Source organism: Macaca nemestrina, chromosome 17, assembly GCF_043159975.1.
Source record: "Macaca nemestrina isolate mMacNem1 chromosome 17, mMacNem.hap1, whole genome shotgun sequence".
Taxonomy (NCBI): Eukaryota; Metazoa; Chordata; class Mammalia; order Primates; family Cercopithecidae; genus Macaca; species Macaca nemestrina.
Genome location: NC_092141.1, coordinates 88,766,034 through 88,778,476, shown reverse-complemented (window position 1 = coordinate 88,778,476; position 12,443 = coordinate 88,766,034).

The following is a 12,443-nucleotide window of genomic DNA, read 5'->3' as shown; positions in this document are numbered from 1 at the left end:
CATTGTCTTAGCGGTTCCCTTTGGGTGACCTCAGGACTGGAGTGGGTCCCCGAGAGGATGGCTCTGGCCGCCACGGCGTCGCTAGAACACGCGCGCCGGCACTGTGACAGCCCCAGAGGGGTCAGCCGGACACCTGTGCATAGGTGCGCGTGCGCGCGCCTCGGCGGGTTAGGGAGGGGGCGAGGGGCGTCCCCGAATCCGCAGTGCCCTTTCTGCCTGAGTTTGAGGCGATCGAGAGCCTTATCCCCAGAGGAAAAGCGACGCCTTCTCTCTCCGCCCGCTCCCATCCCGCGGGTGGGCCCGGCGCTGGGCACCTGACCAACCCGCAGCCCCCGCTCCAATGCATTCTGCCTGGAAACCCCAGAGTGGCTCTTCTATTGCATTTTTCTCCCCACACGCAGGGTTTTTTTTTTTTTTTTTTTCCTTAACAATTGGCAGGTTTTTAAAGTAACCTTTAAATGAGACATCGATTTACCATTATTATGATTGCATTCAGAAATCCAGCCCGAAGGGACACCCTGGGAGATGCTAATTCGGAGGTACCTAGAGCTGTTTATGGTTTAGCACATCCCTAGCCTCGGAAGCACATTTCTTTTGCAGTTAATTGCTCTGATTATCTTGGGGGGAGGTGACGGGGGGGGGGGCGGACTCGGACTGTTCCCAGAGCCCCGTGCGTGCACGCAGTGAACCTGATGCTGCAGCGGCTACTGCGGCAGCGCCACACTGTCTCACACACACACACACACGCGAGCACACACGCACACACACACGCTCCCCTCCCGCATCCGGGCCTTCCCGCTCCTCCGCCGTTGCTCGCCGGGTTTGGGGTGGGGGTGCGTGGGGTGGGAGTGGGAGCGTGCGCGGAACGGGAGAGTACAGGCCAAGCGGCCACCGGAGAAGAATGACAACGAGGCAGAGGGGAGGAGGAAGACCGCGGGAAGAAAAATTGGGGAGAGGGTGCAGGCAAAAAGGGGGGTTAAGCAACGAGGGGGGTGCGGAGGCGAGAGGCGGAGATACCCGGGGAGAAAGAAAGGGAGGGGGCGGGGAGCGGGCGGGGATCGGGCGGGGGCGGCTGGCTGGTTTCCACTCGTGAGAGCCGGTTGCCGAGAGACGCGCGGGCCAATGAGCGCGCACCAGCTCAGCGCGGCGCCCGCCGCGTGCCCTTATATGGTGCGGCCGCTCGGCGGGCGCTCGCGCACATCGCCATATAAGGGCAGGAACCTAAATACAGGCTATACCTTGTTCTCCGCTCGCCCGGCCGCGGCCCCGGCGATCGATGAGCGCGCCGCCGAGCGGGCTGCGGCGCGCGGGCCCCGGGAGCAGGCGGGGAGGGGGCCGCGGCAGCCGCTCAGCCCGGGCCAGATGTGGCCGGCGCAATGGCAGCCCGGCCAGCTGCAGCGCTCTCGGAAGGTGCCACTCGCGGTCGCCGCGCTCCCCCTGCTTTCCCTCTTCCCCTGCCCCCGCGTTTGGAGGTGCAAATGCAGATGAACCGGGATTGAAATATAATTGCTTTTGTTTAAAAAAATGTGAGTCAGTCCGTGTTGAGTTTGAGCAGAGGCCTGGGATCCCGGCAAACCAAGCAGAACGCCTCCGGGAGAGAGGAGGAAAAACCCTAGGGTCTGGGCGGGGGGTGGGGGTGGGGGCGCCGGTCGAGTGCTGCGTGGAGCTGCAGCGCCAGGAGGCCGGAAACAGTGACCACGAGGACCCACTGGTTCTGTGCCCTGGAGGCGCGGGCGGCCTGGAGCCCGCCAGGTGGTGGAAGGGAGAGGTGAGAGGTGTCACTGTCACACCTTTCTTCGCTGTCGCTGAGTCGCTGAGCCAGCCCTGCTCTTGAGGGTAGGCTACAAGAGGCTGGTGGGGACAGGGGACAGGCCCCCCAGCTCGGAAGACTGAAGCCATCAGGGCCGGATCTGGGCGAGGGAGGAGTCATCTCAGGGATTCTCTGTCAGAGGGGTGGTGGGTCCTGGGTGAAGCCTTCTGACATCCTGGTCGCCTTGGTCAGATTGACGCCTGCCTGTGCTGGTGACCTTAATGTCTGTCTCGAACAGGACACCCCACTTGCTTTCCCTCTCTCCACTTCTGGCTGGTCTCCTTGCCCACGGAAGAGGAGTCTGAGCTGCCCCTGCAGACTCAGGGTCTGGGCGGTAAGAGTGGCCCCAGGATGTCCAGGGAGTGTGGAGGGGCCTCTGTGGCTAGGACACATGGTGCACTGACCCAGTTCTCTCACGCAGCCTGGTGGCACGGCGACTTGGTGCAGGTGTATGCTGTTGTAGACCTGATGGTAGCCCACCCAGCACCCCCACCAGGTACAGACTGAGGCCTTTACCGCCCACCGGTGGCAGCAGGCAGGAGAGACCTCCGGACACCCACAGGTCCCAAGGCTCCACCGGTGGATGGCATGGAAGAACCTTATGCACCTGGAGCAGTGGCCCCTAAGATGGAGAGTACTGTCCCCCAGCACATACCCATCGCCCCTCAGGTGTCCTTCTCTGCGCAGTTTAGACTGTGATTGTGTCAACCTTGCCTCGGATCCCCAGTGCCTGGAGATGCTGACAAGAGAGCCTCTCCCTCCAAGGAGGCCATTTCCAGTAGCATGATGCCACCTATAGAATGTACCTGGAATTAGTCTGAGCTGCAGTCATGCTGCCAGCAGTGTGGAGCTGGAGGGAGGAGCATGCCTTAGATTGTTCCTCGCCAGAGTTGAGCCCGGAATAGTAGTCTAGTCACACAGGCCTTCCCCCGGGGTCCTCCTCTTGCCATCCTGGGTCTCCTAGGTAGGTATTTGGTAGCTCTGGGTCTGGCGTCATTGGGAAAATGGTGGCCAGTACCTGGTGTATCTGGGAGAGGAATCTGCCACTCCTACTAGGAGTCCCCAGCTTCCTGGGCAGGCACAAACTCCAGGGTTCTGTGTACTGCCCTAGGCACGTGCATCAGTGGTCAGCACTCAGTATTGAACAAGTATTTCCAAAAGGTTCAGGGAAACCTCCATATGCCTACACAAATGATCTCAAGGTGTCCAACATGGAGACCAGACTGGTGGCTCCAAGGCTGCCTGCTCAGAATGCTGGGTTTTGCAGGGAGAACAGGTTAGGAGAAAGAGAGACTTGTCCAAGGTAACCCAGCTAGCCAGGGGCAGAGCAAGCCTGGGTTTCATTCCCAATCCACTGTTTTTTGTGTTATGCAGGTGCATCTCAGCAGCAGCCCAGGCATGGGCTTCTGTGTCAGTGTGGCTTGTCAATCCCAGAACCCAGGAGCCCTAGCATGGGGACTTAAAACTGACTACCATTGATTTCAGTCAGTCCTACTTCCTGAGCAGCTGGGCAGAGGCTGGAAAAGGCAGTTGGTCTCTGATCTCAGGCTGCTAAGCTCCTGGTCCCGCCAAAGGCTGGAATTGGCCAGAGCCAGTGACACTGCCATAGGCTGCTCTCTCACACCAAGCTCCAAACCCTAGAGCAGCGCAGCCATGCCCGGCTCCCCTAAGTTCCTGGTTCCACACCAGCAAGAGCTACCCTGAAACCTCCCCTTAGGCTCTTCAACTCCTGGGTGACAGATTTAGGTTGAGCTCTGTCCTGTGACTTAACTTGGTCATTAACAAGTTACTTAATCCTCTGAGCCTGTGTCTTCATCTTTAAATGTGATAAATAAGCCTCTCTCTAAGGGTTTTGATGAAGAATAGAAGCAGAATCCAGGAAGCCTCCAGCACAAAGCCTGGCTCAGAGGAGCCCTCACTCAGCGGATGGTGGCTACATCTGTCCACTTCCAGCACTCTGGTACACCCTCTTGTGCCAGGCTAGATACCAAATGGGATACAAACAGCATAACACATCATGTCCATTTGAGCCACTGTAGAAACAGGTATTCCCAGCACTCCCTAGCAGATGCCCTGGTGAGTGGTTGGTGGGTATCAGATCCAACCCCCTTCCTACCCTTGCATAATTTCTTCCAGTCCTGCCTAGCTCCACCCTCTGCCCTGCCCTGCCCTGTCCCCTGTGACAGTCCAGGGCCCTGCAACCCTTCACACACCCACTTCCCAGGGCATCCTCGGAACTGCCGTGTAGACAGCCCCAGAAACTTTCCTTCCAGGGAAGGGGATACATGAACCCACAGAAGCTGGGGAAGAAACTGAGCCTAGGACCCCTTTCTCATCTTGGAAAAACAGCAAGTGTGTGTGTATGTGTGTGTGTGTGTGTGTGTGTGTGTGTGTGTAGTATGGAGTCCTGCTTTCCTGAGATCCAAAGTACTCACCTGTGGGTCCATTACAGATGCCTGTCATAGCAACAAAATGGGAAAGAACCAGCCCATTCTGCAGGTGGGAACACTGATTTCTAGGAGAGAGACCTGACCTTGCAGTGCAAGCACGTGAGGCACTTCCCCAGATTCCACTGGGCCCCTAGTCCCACGATTTGAAGGGACTGGCAGTCAGTGTTGAGAGAGGCAGCTGGCGAGGCACCCGGGTTAGCCTGCAGGTGCTGAAGGACCCAACAGGAGCTGTGGGAGAAAACGACTCAGTCTTGCCCTGTCTTGCCGTGGCAAATCATCTCCCCCAACATCCACTCCTGTCTTTCTCCCCTTCTCTTTCCCTACACTCCATGCCCTCACCCTGGGAACCACATCTCTGTGATCTCCACCAGCGTCAGCCACACCTGCTCCTGAAGACCGTCGACTCCCCCATGCCCACCTGTGTCCACCTTCTTCATTTCGGCTGGACACCACTGCACACCTGACTTGTGCAAGTGAGGGTCAGACTTGGGGATATGCTCTTAGACATTCCCGACTCCTGAGACGGAACTGTACCCACCCCGCTGTCCCTCACTGGGGAGCTGCAAGACCGCTCCAAGGCTGATGCCCAGTGTCCTGCACCCCGATCCAGTGGGTACCCTTCCCATTGCTCAGGCCCTTCCAGGTTGAATGGCGCCCCCCTCAAGACGAGAGGTCCAACTCCTCCCCTCAGCTTGGGACAGAGTGGGGTAGGGTAGAGAGAGGACAGTTCCCCAAGGGACTGCCCACCTCTTCCCAGAGCTCGTGTAATGTCCGGAGCAGGCTGGAGAATGAGGTCCGCCAGAGATCCTGTCTTGCAGACCTAAGAAGAGGTTTCAGGGAACAGGAGAGCTGACAACTCCTGCAGGCCTCCCTGCTGGCCACTTTCTCTTTTCTTCATCCCAGGTCCTCCCTACTCTCCAAAAGGGAGAAACTGAGGGAGAAACCTGGGACTGACTGGAAGGCCTGGAGTCCCAACTCCCTTCTGAGTTTTTTGACTGGGAAAATACCTGGGGACAGCTGGAGTCTTCAGGTATCCTGGGGTGCTCCTCCCGCAGAGCGCCCCCTTACCCTAGGGAAACTTCGATCTCTCTCTCTCTCTCTGTGACACACACACACACACATTAGAAAGGAGATGATACCTCTAAAGTCAGGCTGCACCATGGGGGTGGTGTAAAGAAGTTAGAGACTGCCTCAAAAGAGCAGTGGGAATGATCACAGAGGGAAGAGGAAGGAGATAAAATGAGGCCTATCCGTCCCAACCCAGCGCCCGGCTCTCCAGAGACACTCCCTTTTCCAGGCCCCACAGTCCCTTGGCACCCTCCTCCCTTCCCACCAACACAGCATATGAAGGTGTCACTGAGATCTGCCACCCATTTTTCCTCCCTCTGCCCATCTCATCCTCAGGTCGCTCCACCCACAGCAATTCCTTCGTAGGCTTCCTCCTGTAACCCTGAACTGTTTAAAAGTTCTTTTAAAAAAGAACTTGAGAATGATACCAAACTTCTTAGTTGCAAGCCTAAACTGTGGGCACCTTCTCATTAAACGTAAAACCTGCCTCTTTCCCAAGAGAGAGGACGTTCTTGTCCATAGAGGGGTGAGGGGAGGTGCTGCAGAGCCCTTTTGCGCTCTCTTACTCTCTGCTCTGTGACTGCAAAAGTGAGAATGGTGCCCTCGGAGGAAACACGTTTTACTGCAAAAATTCTCTGGAGCCCGGAATTGCCCTGAAAGTGGCCCTGCAATTACAATTCTGGTCCAAATTCATTTACCATATTTATTTGTGGATTTCTCTTCCCACTCCTCTTCGTATTAAAAAAGATCAAGAAGATTTTTTAATGTATAAAAGATGTTTCCTCCACATAATGTGCCCCACCGCCACCCACACACCCCTTTATTCTGCTTTGAATTCAATGACTTCTGCCGTCTCGGTGACTGAGGCGACCATCCCAGAGCAAGGAAGTGCTCTGGCTCAATCTGTTCAAAGGGTGGGGAACTGAGTCCCTGGAGGGTCCAGACCCAGACCCAGGAGCTCGTTTGCAGGACACCCCCTTAATCCTCAGCAGGCTGCCAATCTACCCTCTCCACACCCCACCACATTCAACATCTGCCCCAATACCCCAGCCACAGTCCATGTCTCTGCCTTGAGGGCCACCGAACCTCCCAGGATGGATGGGGTGATGGTGGGAGTGTCTGCTGGGACTTCCATGGTGGCTCAGCCCTTCATCCGTTTGGCCAAAAAGTAACAGCTCTGAGGTTGAAACTAGAAAACTGCAGAAACTCAGCGTGAACATCACATTTCCACTGCTTTAAACTTTCTCTCTCCTTGGTCCTGGTCAGGAACCCCATAACCTCTGCTAAACCAGCTTTTCTTGCCATAAACCTCCTCTGTTTTTAGGATCTCAAGGACTAGCTGAAGAAAATTAATTTTGCCTCTGATTGCTGTGCTATACTAGATAAGCCATTATTATGCAAATGAGGGAGTGCGGCTCTCAGGATGAATAAGACGGTGCCGGTAGCGGCGCGGGACAGCCCCAGATGTTTGCATAATTACTTCTGCCCCAACTTCGAGAGTGCAAAATGTCAAGGGAGGAAGTTGTGCGGGTAAATACGGTACCATGTTCCCTGAATTTGATTTCCTACAGAAGGGCGGGGAAGCAAATCGGAGGCTTCAGCTGCAGAGAGAAAAGGCATCACGGCTCCCGGGCCGAGGATGTCCCGGCCGAGTGGCCGTCTGCGTCCATCCCCGAGATGCTGAGCCACCCCTCGGCCGAGGGCGGCCAGAGAGAGCAATGTCCTGCCCGGGCAGCGAGGCGCTTGCGCGGGCACAGAGCAGCAGCTTGGCCCCACGCTTTCCGGAAGCCCCGGAACCGGCAACACGGCTTCTGGGCGTGCGCGGAGTCGCTGCGCTCTGGCCGCTGAGCCTCGACGCCAGTCGAGCCCCGTCAGGTCCCAGACAGCCTTCTCCCGGGACAACGGCAAGAGGTGCACCGAGGAAGCCCTGTACCGGGGCTGCAAGGAAAGGCGTCGACCACACTGGAGGACACCGAGGCTTCGCCCAGAACCTCGCCGGCACCGTCGCGTTTTTTCGGTCAGCTCCCAAACGTCTGCCCTCGGGTTTGCCGCCCGCGTAGCCCACTCTCGCGGAGGGTAGACAGCCCGGCAGACGCCTCTGTTCCCCGCGGTTCTGCGAGAGGCCCCAGAGTGGCCTTCGCAGCTTGTGCCTCCTCGAATGACCCAGCAGGCCCTGCACTTAGGATTTTCTGATCTCTACAAGGGGAAGCTGGACTGTGGCTCATGGCGTTAACAGCCTCGCAAGGGAACGGCACCGGCTGAGAGACCTCCACTTTGGAACTGACTTGAGGTCCCGGCGTCCCAGCAAAAAAGTCACTGCAATTCCTTCTGCATGGGGGCGGGGTAGGAAATGAGAAAACAACAAGCGCTAGGCGGAGTCCGAGGAGTACCTGGAGCTTCCCTGGGACTCTGGAGAGCCGCGTGTGGTCCAGGAGGAGGCGTGAGGACTGTGGCACCCAGCATCGCTGAAGGCAGAAGTGCCCACCCTGGCTGAGCTCCGGCTCAAGGGAGCCCAGGAGGTCCAGCTGCCTCTCTGCGCCCAGGATCTGGTGCCATCATTCCTTGAATCGCCCAGCCTCTCCCCATGTATTCCCGTGGGAGGGTTGGTGCTCCTGCCTTTGCCATGAGCTGGGTCACGGGAGGAGGGGCGCGCATGAACGGTGGCTCGTAACCGCCAGGCCAAGGCTGTCAGTGCAGGCAGAATCTGGGGTCAAACTCTCCACCGGGGCATCTGGAACCACAGCCTGCTGCCCACGGGTTGAGCCGTCAGGGCCCGGGGTGATGCGGGAACGGAGTCGGAGAGCCCCGGGCATCTCCAGGCAAGGGTTGGGGCTGGGGGTTTCTGATAACGTCCTGCTTTCGGACGGGACTCCAAGGCCTTGACCTCTAGGCCGCCCGCTTGTCCCAGGTTGCTCTGCCACCACACCCTGCCGGCCTCCCCTCGCCTCTCGCAGTCCCCGTCCCTGGCTGTGCCTAGTCCGTCCCGTCTGAGCCCCTTCTCCCCAGACCGTGAGAACTCAGCGCCCAGACCCAAGGACTCCCGGACTCCTTCCAGGCTGCGGTTGTCCGGCCCAACTCTGGACCGTCCCTCTCTGCTCCCCAAAGGCGCCTGAGGCTCCTAGGACCGGGTCACACAAGCAGCACCAGCAAGCAGTGCGGGGATTGGGTGTGCGTGTGCGGGGGTCGGGGCGCGGGGTAGGGGGGTAGTGGGAAATGGGGCCGGCTCGCGGCGCGCATGCGTGCTGGTTCGCGCGCTGTGCGCGTGCTCCAGCGGCACCGCACCCTCTCAGCTCGCCTGGCTTCGGTGCTCCGAGGGGACGCCCGCGCGTTTTCCCAGCGAGCCCACCTGGCCCAACCGGTCAAGATGCCCAAGGAATGAATCAAAACTGCGTCTATGCAGCATACTGTCGAGCACCCTCACTGGGCGTCCCCCTCATGGAGAAGTAGGGACAGCCTAGGCTGATACTGAGGTTCCTGGGGAAAGTCACTCAAATCAGAATCACTAGGTCCCATGAGCTTGTTCTGGTCTCAGAACACCAATAACAGCAACAACAGCAATACTGAACATTTATTGAGCATTTACCTGTGCCTGACAGTGTGGGGGTGCTTCCATATCTCATCGAACCCCCCCATGGACTCTGTTGGGAAAACGTGCTAATATTCCTTTTCTTATAGTTATGGAAGCTGAAACACAGAGAGGTTAAGTAACTTGCACAAGGGCACACAGCCAGCAAGTGCATTGGAACCCAGGCAGGCTGGCCCCAGAGCCCACCTTTTTAGCCACTGTTCTCTACCATTAAAAAAAAAAAAAAAAAAAAAAAAAGCAAAACCGCCCACCAACACCCAGCTTCCAGTTTACTTAAATCGGCCCCTAGAACTCCCTCCCGTCTTTACTGTTGCAGCCTCATCCTTGTTGCCAAGGGCTGTGAGGGTCCTCCTGCTGGAGCAGTGCTCTGCGCTTCCAGGAGGCTCCACTGGACCTTTCTTGAATTCTTTCCTCAAGCCTTGGAGGAGCTGAACTTCACAAGGATCCAAAGCCCCAGCTGTGGAGTTTTAGGGACTTGAGCTTAGGGCTTCTCAGGCAGAACCCCTGCTGCGTCCCCCTGCGCAAGTGACTTGGCCCCAAGGTGCCTCTCCTTCCTCATCTAGAAAATGGGGGTAGTAGAACTGATGTTACCTGGCTGTTGTGAATCTTAACTGGGATAACGCAGGCACTAGATATAGGGCAACTAGTTAAGCAATAGATGTTGCTTAACTCTGATGGGATATTTTCCTCCTGTGGAGGGGAAGAAAGGGGGCCTGATTTCAGTTTCTGGGGTTTAAGGCAGAAATGTGGCTTCTAGAATGTGTGCAGCCTTCTGGGAGATTCCTGTAGAGTGGGCAGGCAGCCCCTTCTTATTCTTTGCAGCCTGTTCTAGTGCTTCTCTAACAAGGAGGATCTGTGGATGTCTCCTAGGGAGGAAAAAGTGGGACAGGAAAGGTGGGAGCTTCTTGCTCTTGGGAACAACTAGCGGCGGGAACCAAGGCCAGAAACCCGGACAACCTCATTTTCAGTCACCCAGGCTGGGCCTTGGGACCAGTTTCCAGAAAGTCGGGTCACCCTGCGGCATTCCCGCAGCAGGCGGCAGGCGCCCAGCCCTAGCTCGGCGTCGGGGAAGCAGCGCTGCGGGACGCCCGCCCGGCTCCGGGGCCGCGGGAGGTAAGCCACTGGCCACAAGGCCACGCCTCGGAGCCGCCAGCGCTCACTTCACTGCCGGCCCGCCCGAGGCAAATGGTTGACTTCCAAATCTGCCCGCGTCCGCAGCCAAGACCGGGCAGGTCCGACGCCCGCCAAGCCGCGGAGTTGAAACGCTCCCAAAGAACCGGCCGGCCTCATCCTCGAGCTAGAGGACGCGCTAGGGCTTGCCGGCCTGGCCCGCGACCCAGGAGCCCAGCGTCCCGCTGGGGCCCGTCCACCCCTCTCCTTGGACTGCGCCAGCCTCCAGCCTCCCTCCCGGAGGATGAGTCTTTGGGCCGCGGGCCCAGGGAGGCCTAAGAGGGCCCCCAAACTCCGGGCTCTCAGGAGGTTGCAGTATCGAGTGCAGAGTCCCGGCACCTTTTGGAGGCTGGGGCCGAGGGTAGGGCGGGCTACCGGGAGCAGGTCGCAGACCGTGGGCCTGCAGTCGCGGGCCGTGCACCTAGGTCGCCAGAAGAGTGCAGAACAGGGCGGGAGACCTGGGGGTTTGGGAAGCAGGTGTCCCCAGGCGGGCGGGAGCCCGCATTTCCGTAAACAAAGAAACGGGGCAGCTAGTCTCAGGAGAGGGGGTGGCTGTTAAGAGAATCGCGGACAATTTCCTTCATAAAAATGCGATCTGAGAGCATTTGATTTCCACTTTCACTCCCCCCATCCCCCGCCCCAACACACGCACCGTCTCTAAAGACACTCAAATTGCAGCCATATGGGGCTAAAGTAATAGGAAGCAGTTACCTTATTTACTGCAGAGGCGGCGCACGCAAACCTGGCAGCCGCAGCCTCAGCCTCAGCAGCGGACCGCCGAGCAATGGGATTAAGAGTAGCGTGTCTTGTCTTTTACAACTTTGTTCTGTTTGCTCCTGGGAGGTGTAGGTGGGAAAGGCAATTATCTTAACTTTGAACCAGGAAAGCGGTTGTGTGGAGAAAAGAGAGGTGGCGAGAATTTAGTCAGTCAGGGAAGGGGGTTCGATAAGAAAGGTGGGGAACAAGGATCCTCTTTCTGTAGGTTCCTAAGACCGTACCACCAGCTGACCTGTCCTCTCGGTCTGGTTCAGACCCGGCTGGAATGACTGCAGACCTCCTCCCCCTCCACGCCCATGCGTGCTAGCCCCCTCTCCTAGCGCCCTCTCCCGGAACACAGGACTTCCTCCCGTGCCCACCTAGCCAGAGCCCGGGAGGTGGGCTCCCATTTCTCAGACCGCCACCTCCCGCTTTGTCTCCAAATTGTCAAGGAGTGAGGTTGCCCGGTGACCTGTTTTCACACCCCCTGCAACGCTGCTCTCTCGCGGGCAGTTGGGGGGCAGCAGGTGCGCCAGGCAGGGATGAGACATACTCATCCTTCCTTGCTTTCCTTGGCGGGACTGAGCGCGTCTGCTGCTGACAAGAGCCAGGCTCCCTGCCCTTAGATTATTCTATACCCCTTCTTTCCTTCTGAATCGAGTTCCACCTTTGCCACAGGCTTTGCAGGATTCCCCGACGTTTGCAAACTCAGACTCTTTGCAAGTGATAATTTTGTTCAGAGCAAGCATTTCCGAAATAATCACCATCAGGCACGAAGACAGGTGGAGAATTGGGTGGCGAAGCTAAGATAATTACCTAAGACCATATCCAGAGGAGGGGGCCGCACCTGCCAGCATCAGGGGTTTCATTTCTTCAAGTGTCAGAGGTATTTAGGCAAAGAAGGGAGAATGAGGCAGAAAGAGAGGGAGACAGAAGGAAGGAAGGAGGGAAGGAAGAGAGGAAGGAAGGAAAATGGAAAGAACGCATGGAGGAAGGACTAAAGCTATCTTTTTCGGGGAGAAACTGAAACCATCTCCTGCACGCCTAGTGCAAACCCCATGGTCTGTAAAGGCATCAAGGGCAAGCACAACTCCGGGAACCCGGTTCCAGAAACCCTACCTGAAGGAAAACCACCGCTCTTGGCGGGTGCGTGAGAGTTTGCCAGGGGTGGGGGTAGGGCGCGAGGTCAGGCGGGTCAGGTCCCCACGGCCCACGCCGGGAAGGCCCTCTCCCTCCCACTTCCACAGTGGCCCTGAAGCCAGCCCGAGGAGCTGAGGCGGCCGGTGCGGGGCTGGGGCCGAATCCTCGGCGGGCAGCGGATTCCAAGAGGGGGCAGGCGGGAAAGGCAGAGCGACCCGGGCCCAGGGCGGAGGGTGGGCTTTCTCAGGGCGGGGAAACCAGACACTTATAGGCGGCTGAGGCCGACTTTATTTTTACTGCCCAAACTGTTGGAAAGTATTTAAGCTTAAACAGAAACAGCTGTATCGCTGGCACCGGCCGACGAAACTATTTGTTACCGGGAGTGACTTTTTATGATTAAGGACGCGTCCGTCGGCGGCCTCCCACGCGCGGCCCGCGAGGGTCACTGGGAGATCTGAGCGTC